Source organism: Hyaena hyaena, unplaced genomic scaffold (assembly GCF_003009895.1).
Source record: "Hyaena hyaena isolate Hyena2069 unplaced genomic scaffold, ASM300989v1 scaffold_181, whole genome shotgun sequence".
NCBI classification, from domain to species: domain Eukaryota; kingdom Metazoa; phylum Chordata; class Mammalia; order Carnivora; family Hyaenidae; genus Hyaena; species Hyaena hyaena.
This window is the reverse complement of record NW_024080813.1, coordinates 507381-517371: the sequence shown is the minus strand read 5'-3', so window position 1 is coordinate 517371 and position 9991 is coordinate 507381.

Genomic DNA, 9991 nt, shown 5'->3' with positions numbered 1-9991 from the left:
GAAACTAAAATATACAACTCTTAGTAATTCTCACATGTTTAGAATAGAGTTTTATTCTTGCTACATATTTTCAAATTTCTCTTTTAACATCTGCAATCCTGGTTACGAAATGGCATTTATATAATAAGTGATATCCTGAGACTCACTTTTTCATTGATGAGGTTTATTTTTAACCCTTCTCTCACTACAGATTTGTCTAAGAAGGGCAAAGGAAATAAAATTAAGCTGAAATAGGTGTTTTCTTTAATTCAATTATAGAGGCATTTGAAAATAAAATGTATCCAGAAAATATATGGGATGGTGAATATAACACAAAATGGTAGAATGCTAAATGATTTAAGGGGGAAAAATCCAATGTCATAAATTGCAGCTACTCCATCACCTGATGAGTCTGAGAATTGCTGCCTTAGGGACCGTAGTGAACACTGTAGGAATCTTCAACACGCCAGGCAGCAGTTATTTAGTGGAAAAAACACTTGAGTTAGACAAACATAGGTTCAACTTCTAGCTTGGCTGCTTACTAGATTCTGACCTTGGTCAACTTTAACTTCTCTTAGCCACGGTTTCCTTGTCTGAAAATTAGAGATAGAGTAATTACCTCTCAAGGTCCTTGTGAGAAACCATTGTGATTACAGCTGTTGAGTGCTTGACCTCCGGTCATTATGGTCCCTTGCCTTCCTCCAGCCTCAGGGTCTGACCTCCCAAATGAACATCTGGGGAGACATCATGTAAGATTTCACTAGAACTTAAAAGGCGTATGTCACCAACCAGCCATCATCCTTTGACTGATTACAAACTTTAAACTGTGGAACTGTATATACTTTGAAGACCGGGTGCAAAATGTGTGATAGAGAAAACAAGTTTATACTGGAAATTGTCTCCATCAAAGGCAAGGACAGTGGGTGGAATTACCGAATCCTATACCAATGCCTTGTCATAACAGCCACCAAGCATCCTCACCTAAGTTGGAAACATGGCTGACAGTGCAGACTCAAAAGCAGTTAGAATTACCAACAGTTATTTGAAGCATACAGGAGCAATTGTTTTGTTACAAAAAATGGTTTAAGGAACCCTTTGCTATTATGTCCTATGCGAGGACTAGCAGTGTGATTATTTCATTTGAAATATCAGATGAAATTTATCATCTTATTTGATGATAGTTTATCAGAACTATCAAAAAAAAAATCACAGTTGTACCATTGGTTTAGGAAAGGACTCCCTGTGACCTCTTCCACGACAGCTGTTCATTCCTCTGCTTCTCATCAATTTGAGTCTTTGCAGTACTCGGCAGCTTGCAAAGGGTTTTCCTGTGGTAACCTCTTTAGGCATGCAGGACTGGTTTTATCCAACTCTCTTCGGCACTGATTTTTCTTCTTCTTTATGGAGATCTTCACTCTCCTGTGAAGATCTGTGTCATGCACCCCCTCACTTCCATCAACAGTTCTTGGCAGGTTGCTCCAGAAGCTCTAGCATGGACTTCTCTTCCCCTGCTCTAGTCCCCATTCTGCTGGTCTGTTAGACAGCTTCACACTAGTGTCTCACAAATACGTCCAACTCCTCAGAGCCAAAGCTGAACTCATTAGCTTTCTTCTGAACTCATTCATCTTGGTTAATAACAGGACTGTTTACTCAGAGACACAGACTCAAAAATATTGGCTTCTCTTTTGCCTCCGAAATGTAAGCAGTTGCTTCATTCTATATAGCCTGCCTTTATAAAGCCTTTCTAAGGAACTCATTTAAATATCTTTATTTTTATTTAAGTTTTTGTTTCTGTTTTCTGAAAGAGACAGAGACAGTGATGACATTAGTGGAGGAGGAGCAGAGAGAGAGAGGGAGAGAGAATCCCAAGCAGGCTCCATGCTGCCAGCACAGAGCCCGATGCAGGGCTCCAACCCATGAAACCTGAGCCGAAACTAACCGACTAAGCCACCCAGGTGCCTCTCCTTTGAATTTTTATACCTCCTGCCTCATCTCAGGTCATTACCTTTCCCAAGGACTATGGCAACAGCCTTCTAAAGAGCAGACAATTTTATCCCATTCTACATGCTCCTGCCCAAGCCCAAGTCAAGTGGTGGTGCTTGCCTCTTCCAAAATCTTTGCAATTTCTTTTTGCTTAGGGACTTAAGTTCTAAGTTCTCATCCCACATCTAGGCTCACTGCATTTTGGATCCAACCTACGTTCTGCCTCTTTGCCCCTACCTATATTCCAACCAAAGCACCCAACACCAACATTTTATTGAACACATCTTTTTTAGACACTGTGATGTACATTTAAAATATATCGCGCCATTTAATCCTTAAAACATACAATGGTATTATTTTGCCCATTTGCATATGAAGAAACTGAGTCTTCAGAAACTTAGGTAAATGGCCCAAAGTGTATCATGGTTATGAAGGAGCATTGAGAACATTTAAATCTAAACTCCCCAAATACACCCTATACTTTTTTGCTTATCTGGCTCTATTCATGTATTTTCCTTCATGGGAATTTTTGCAGTGTCTTCTACACATAACATTTGCGTGTCAACATCTTATCCTCCAAGAGAGATGTCAAATGCTACTTCTTCCTTGAGGTCTCTTGTGATGTCCCTACTGGGAGTAGTTTGTCCATTATTTGAACAGGCATGCAGTAATATGTACCCGGCATTAGTGATTGGCAAGCTCATCATGGGTGCTGTGGGCTTTGTAAGGACAGTGGCCACATCTTAAGTCATATTTTACACCCCTGCACTGAACACAAGTCCTGGCACATCCTAGGTGCTCAGTGTTGAAATGAGTCATCCCATAGATAAACAGAAAAGATGTGACACTAGGGGAAAAATAAAGGCAAAATGTCCCTGTGTTATAGTCCCTGTGTCTTCTCTGGATATCACAGTGTTCTATCTAGCAACTAAGCAATTGAATATAACACAAAGGAGGAAAGCTTGACTTTTGACATAAAACATCTGGTTTGTATGTCGGAATAACATAGATGCTTTTTTAGATAATCAGTAGACATGGTTACTGACCAGCTGATTTGTCTTCTGTAAGTCAGAGTTATTACCCAGTTCTTGTTTTGGCCAGGGATTTACGTAGCGATGTTGGCAACAAAATGAACTCTTTTTTTTTTTTGTCCACGAGAACAACATTAACAAATACCTTCCCCTATGTTCATCAGTTATGAAATCTAAAGGTGTCTTCATTTAACACTGACAAGCAGGAAAATCGATATAAACACACAATTCCACTTCATGTGAAATATATGAAAACAAATGTCCACACAAAAACTTGTACATTAGTCATAACAGCCCCAAAATGGAAACAACCCAATATCCATCAACTTATGAATGGGTACACACAAGTGGTATGTCCATATAGTTGAACTTTCAGCAATGAACTTAGCAGTAAAAAGGAATGAAATACTGACACATTCTACAATATGGACCAACCATGAAAACATGCTAAGAAGCCAGACACTAAATACCATGTATTGTATAAGTCCATTCATATGAATAAGCAATGAATGTCCAGAAGAGGCAAATCTATAGACACAGGAAGTAGTGGTTGGCAAGCGCTGGAAGGTAAGGAAGTGGGGAGAAATGCGACGTAACGGCCAATGGATTTGGAGTTTCTCTTTGGAGTGATGAAAATGTTTTAAAATCGACAGTGGTACTGTTTGCACAATTTTGTGAATATACTCAAAGTCATTGGATGGCACACTTCAATCAAGTGAATTGTATGGTATGTGAATTATATCTCAATAAAGGTGCTATTGGGGTGCCTGGGTGACTTAGTTGTTTAAGTATCTGACTCTTGATCTCAGCTCAGGTCATGACCTCACGGTTCACAGGTTCGAGCCCCATGTTGAGTTCTGCTCTGACAGTGTCGAACCTGCTTGGGATTCTCTCTCTCCCTCTCTCAAACTAAACATTTAAGGGAAAAAAGACTTTTAAGAAGCTGTTATTTTAAGAAGCAGTCAAAATGATATCAAGGATTATTATGGGATGAGGAGATGCTAGTTAATCATTACATAAGCTGCTAAAAATTCTGTTTGAAAGGGGAAATTCAACATTTGAATAGATATCTACCAAGCTTTCTCTTTCTCAAAACAGATTCTTAGGAAAAAGAAGAGATATGAAAGAAAAAGATACTTGGTTCTTTGCACAGTCCCCTTGTACTTTACTGTATTCAAGGATTTTGCTTTTGCTTAGCTCAGTCAGGAAACACTTTTTCAAGAAGTGGTTTTTTGTTTTTATTGTTTTTTTTTCCTGTTCTATATCTTGCAAAGGTAAAAATGAATAGTTTATCATTTGAATAATGGAGAGCTTTTATTTTTGGCCTTGATATTAATTGTGAAAGGCACTTAACATAAATAAGCATTTTTACCTCGCCAGGTATATGTGTCTTAACACAGCCAGTTTTAAACTTATTTAGGAGCGTTTAACCGGCAGAGGCCATAAAACGAGCAGCTGTAGCATTAATGATTATTACGCACTCCCAGCCAGCTGGGACTGGACAGAACGCTGGGCCCCAGAAACCCTGTACGTGAATAACATGGGAAACAGTCTATAAATAGGAAGAATATCAGTTATTTGCCAAAACACACAGATTCTGGTGTGACCACACAGAAAGGGGTAGGGACGCCATCAGGGCTTCTGGCAACCTGAGTGATCCTTGGACGTAAGGACAGCAAAAAAGACAGTATGTTCTCCTGAGCAGATGTTAGGGCCTCGCTTAAGCTTTCTCTCTGATTTTGGGTACTTTCCAGCTGTCCTGGAGGGGAAAGTGGGGCCCGAGAATGCTGATTGCTTGAGAGCAAAATGTAGGACTTTGCCTTTTTGCTGGGCTCCCTGTGTCCATAAAAACCACCACACAGGAGTGGGGGTGGCTGCTTCTGGTTGGCAACTGTCCCCTTGCTCCACAGATGCTGGCAAAGTCTGAGGAGACTGGGGAACCCTCCTGACCAACGCGTGCTAAGCAGAGCGGTTCTGTCCTGTCCCATCATCCTGAGGACGGTGTGTGAGGCCACTTGACGTTCTCCTAGCAACCCTGCCCTCGAGCCCCACAGAAGTTCTCATCGTTCCCAAACACATTTTGTTTGATACTCTTGCCTTTTGGTACCTAATTAGTCATTTCCGAATCTGTCCTCCTAAAACCATCTCCATCACAGCTTGGAAACTGTGTGTGGTTCTCCCTCCCCAGAGAGTGAGTATCTCAGATACAAGGATTACATCTTATATTTTACAGTCACTATCGCTTAGCATGTCTGGCATATAGTAAGTACTTAATAAATGTTTGTTGAATTCCATTAGACTGAGGTCCTGATAGGTTGCCTAAGAAAACAGAGATAAGTAAAACAGCCGCTGCCTGGTCCAGAAGGAGAAACAAATTGTGTGTGTGTGTGTGTGTGTGTGTGTGTGTGTATGATTAATAAAGTAAGAAACTAAGGGCGCCTGGGTGGCTTAGTTGGTTAAGTGTCTGACTCAATTTCAGCTCAGGTTATGATCTCACAGTTCATGGGATTGAGCCCCTCATCTGGCAGTGCAGAGCTGCTTGGGACTCTCTCTCTCCCTTTCTCTGCCCCTCACCCACTCTCTCACCCTTTCTCTCTCTCTCTCAAAACAAATAAACATATAAAAAGAAGAAACAAATAAACTGACCAGTGAAAGTCAAAGGACCAACTGTTTTTAATGGAAGTATTCCAGGGACCAAAGGGAGAGTTATTGAAATCATACTATCCTGTGTGTAATAGTTTGCTCTGTGTCATAACTGAGTACTTACTGAGTGGCTCAAACAGAATTTTCTCATGATTCTGGGGGATAGAAGTTCACGACCTAGGTGTCGGCAGGGTTGTTTCTTCTGAGGCTCCTCTTCTTGGCTCCTTGTAGATGGCTGCCTTCTCCTAGCTTCCCATGGTCTTTCCTGTGTGCCTCGGTGTCCTAATCGCTTAAAAGACACTGATCATATGGATTAGGACCCACCCATGTGACTCCATTTAACCTTAATTTAATTAAGGTCTTTAAAGACCTTAGCCCCAAATGCAGTCACTTCCTGAGGTACTGGGGGTCAGGTCTTCAGCATGTGAATTTTGAGAAGATGCAGTTCAGCTCATCACAGGTGGGTAACTACCTACATTGCCTGGGGTTAAGCCTTGGCTTCTAAGTCAGTGCTTTTTATCTACGTTGAACTGATCTTCAAATCTGAGCAATGTTGACAGAGCCCCTTAAAGCCCACATTTAGATGGTAATTGGAGCTGGCGGTGTGGAGCCTGGATGCTAATGCAGATTCTCTTCTCCTTCCCAGCACTGCTTGGGTTGGACCCAGCCTGGGGACCCTTTTGCAGGATATCAAAAGGTCCACAGCCCCTGGCTCTACACGCTGCAGCCTACTTTCACAGACTGCCTTTACACCACAAACGAGCGTGCCATTGGAAGCCTATGCCAGCATTTGCTGTAGCTGCTCTCTAGTTAGCGCTAGCCTAGCACCAAACAAGGTTAAGGCCTGTGCATGAGGCTGGAGAGGGAAAGAAGACTGGAGAAGGCTTACAAACTAGACTGCACACAGCTGAAGAAATTCAGCCCCAGCGCTGGACTGAAAGCTAGGCCAGCTGTAGCAGCACATCATTCAAGCAGTTCTGCCTTCAAGGACGGAGGTCCTTTTCAAAAATATACAATAGAATCATTAGACTATTGTGAAGCTGTTCAGAGCAGCTTCCTCTTGGAAAGAGCAATACTGGAGTCGTTTCTGGAGAGAAAATAAATTTGGGTTTATAGGGTTGGCACTCCAGAGATGTTCTTCCCCTCCTTCAGTTTAATATGTAATCAAGTGAGTTCCCCAGATACCTATGTTGGATCCACACAGGGTTCTGAATAAAAATGTAAGTTTCTATATGCTACCTCATGCTAATTGAGTCAGGATCTTTGGGCGGACCTGGAAATCTGAGTTTTAATCTTGCCTTGTGTAATTTGTATCCAAATTGATATGTGCAGATCACTGTTTAGTAACTGCTTGAAAATGTAGGCGAGGCACCACCAGGTGTATGGTTCTGCCTGGACTGTGGATTCATGATCCACTCAGCCTCCCCATGGGCGTGGTTTATGACACTTAGGCTGACAGTCACCAAGTCCACGTACCATGCAGCCAGCTCCTGATTCACCCCCTCCAGGGCTCTGCCCACGACTCTCATTTATCTCTCTTCCCTGTCCCTTGGTTCTTTGAAGTCATAGCTTGGATCATACCAAATTAAAAAAAAAAGTGCCTAAAAGTTTTCTAATCCTGAGATGACTCAATGTTGATGATGAGGTGGTTACTAGAAGGGAAACTCACACTCAGATGCTGGGAGTGTAAACTGGTACAGTCCTTTCCGGAGGGCATTCTGGCAATCTGTAGTGAGAAAGTATGCATTCTATTTCCAGAAATGAACCCCAAGCGAAAATGAGAGATTCTGGCAAGGACTTATATTGAAGAAGATTCATCAGAGCCTTGCTTTATAATAGTGACAAATGTTCAGCAGATAGGGAACCTGTCCAATTCATAAGATTAAAATATTAGGTAGTCATTACAAATTCTGCCGTCACAGAATACCTAAAGGTTAAAAAGTACTTTTATCGATTTTTTAAAAAAAGATGAAAATCTCTCTATGTAATAATTCCAAATCCTGCCCTCTCCCCCCCAAATTTCTCTGTCTGAAGAGAAATACACTTAGTAGTTAAAAATGATTGTCTTTTGGTCAGGAGCTTACATAGGGAGAGAAAAAGAGCAAGAACCCTGAGGACAGTGTAAGCGAAGTCTTCAGCAAACTCATGTTAATTTATTGCCTTTATTTTCACTCCAGCTGAGATCAGCCAGCTCGAGTGTATAGAAATTTGGCTTTCTGGTGGAGGTGGAAATAGGAAATTAGAAACTGAAATACTTATGGCAGTGGCTCTCAAACACCAGTGTGTAAAAGGGTCATCTGGGGAGCTGGCTAAAATGCAGATTCCTTGGCCCTACTTCTAGAAATTTCTATGTAATAAGTTCTTAGTGATCTCCTGATGTAGTTTTGCTGCAGGGAACCTGAGGATATTAATATCTGTATAAGCTGGAGAGAGATCCTAGGGGAGGCCTAGGGAAGCAAAGGGTACTGGGAAGCTAGGGGGAAGGGCAAAGAAGGAGGTGTCAAACTTTAACATCCTTTGTAAACTAGGACTGTTTACTACAATAGTAGGACTATTGAATAGTCTGGAAGCCCTTTGTAGGCTAAACTTGAGAACACGACTATCATTTTAAACATGATATCCAGTGGATATCATGCTTCAAGTTTTAACCATTTTTTAAAAATTTTGGGGGAGAGCGAGCACACAAGAAGGGCAGAGAGAGAAGGAGAGAGAGAATCTGAAGTAGGCTCCATGCCCAGTGTGGAGTCCGACCCAAGGCTCACAACTGTGAGATCATGACCTGAGTCAAAATTAAGAGTTGGATGCTTAACCAATTGAGCCACCCAAGGGCCCCATGTTTCAAGTTGTGAACAACTAATTCCCTCTGAACTTTTGGGATCCAATTTTTTCCTATATAGGCAACTATCTATTATAACTTCCATACCACAAGATTCCCTACGAGAATTTGGAAAACCACCCCAACTTTGATGCAGCAATTTAGAGGCCCTTCAACTTTCCACATTGACTTCGGCCCACTTATCAAAATAGAAAAAAGATAAACCTATTTTTGAGAAAAAAGGATATCCACTATTAAATATAAGATTGATTACATCCAATCTCGTTAAAACAATAAAAAAACAACAAGCAGATCTGAGCTTCTATGTTCTTTTTACAAAAAATTTTGGGTTCTTGACTTTTTTGGAGAAGGATAATACAAGGGATAAGGATATAGCTTAGAAGTTTCATTCAGCTTCCTTAGTTTTGAATTTGGAATGGTCCCTTACAATTCTATAAATTTCAAATTCACCAAGTCTAAAGAATAAATTATTGAACAAATCTCTTTTGACAGGCATGGAGTAGGAAATAATGAAAACTGCCAATGCTGAATATGTACACAAGCAAATGTGCTGCTGTACATTCACAATATGATGGTAATAATACGTTGTTTAAAAGAAAGCTCAGCTAAGAGTTGGAACCATGTTTGAGAAAGTTGTCAACAAGAGGTGAGTTGGGATGGCAGTTGTTTCCATGTCTGTCCAGATCAAGTACAAACAGTGGTGAGATTTAAAAGGCTCCAATAAATAAATAAACTCCTAAAATAAACACCAATAAAAAAATAAACTCCTAAAACTCCCTGTCCTCATATTTTAATTCACGTGTAAACAAACATAGAAGCTCAAATTAAAGGCCCCAAGAGCTGAGCTAGATGGTCAGTTTGAGCTACTGAGGACTGAGGGTGCTTGGACTAGATTTGTGATATTTCAGATTTTAATAATGAAACTCTTGTTTCAAAGAGAGTCCTTTGCTGATGCAGAAGTGGAAGCCTGGTGCCTTGCTTGCCTGGCCCCTCAGGCCCTTGACGACGTCAGATTGGACACTTAGGATTCAGTGTTAGGATTCTTTACATCAGTTAGGATTCTTAAATTCTTTTTATTCTTTTAATAGTTTATTGTCATGTTGGCTTCCATACAACACCCAGTGCTCAGCCCCACAAGTGCCCTCCTCCATGCCCATCTCCCCGCTCTCCCTCCCCCCCCCACACCCATCAGTCCTCAGTTTGTTCTCAGCATTCAAGAATCTCTCGTTTTGCCTCCCTCCCTCTCCCCCACTATTTTCCCCCTTCTTCTCCCCCACGGTCCTCCGTTAAGTTCCTCTTAATCCTCCTATACGTGTCCTTCCCTGCCTGACTTATTTCACTCAGCATAACACCCTCAAGGTCCATCCACATTGCTACACATGACCAGATATCATTTTTTCTCATTGCCATGTAGTATTCCATGGTATAGATAAACCACATCTTCTTGATCCATTCGTCCGTTGATGGACACTTAGGCTCTTTCCATGTTTTGGCTATTGTGGAGAGTGCTGCTATGAAC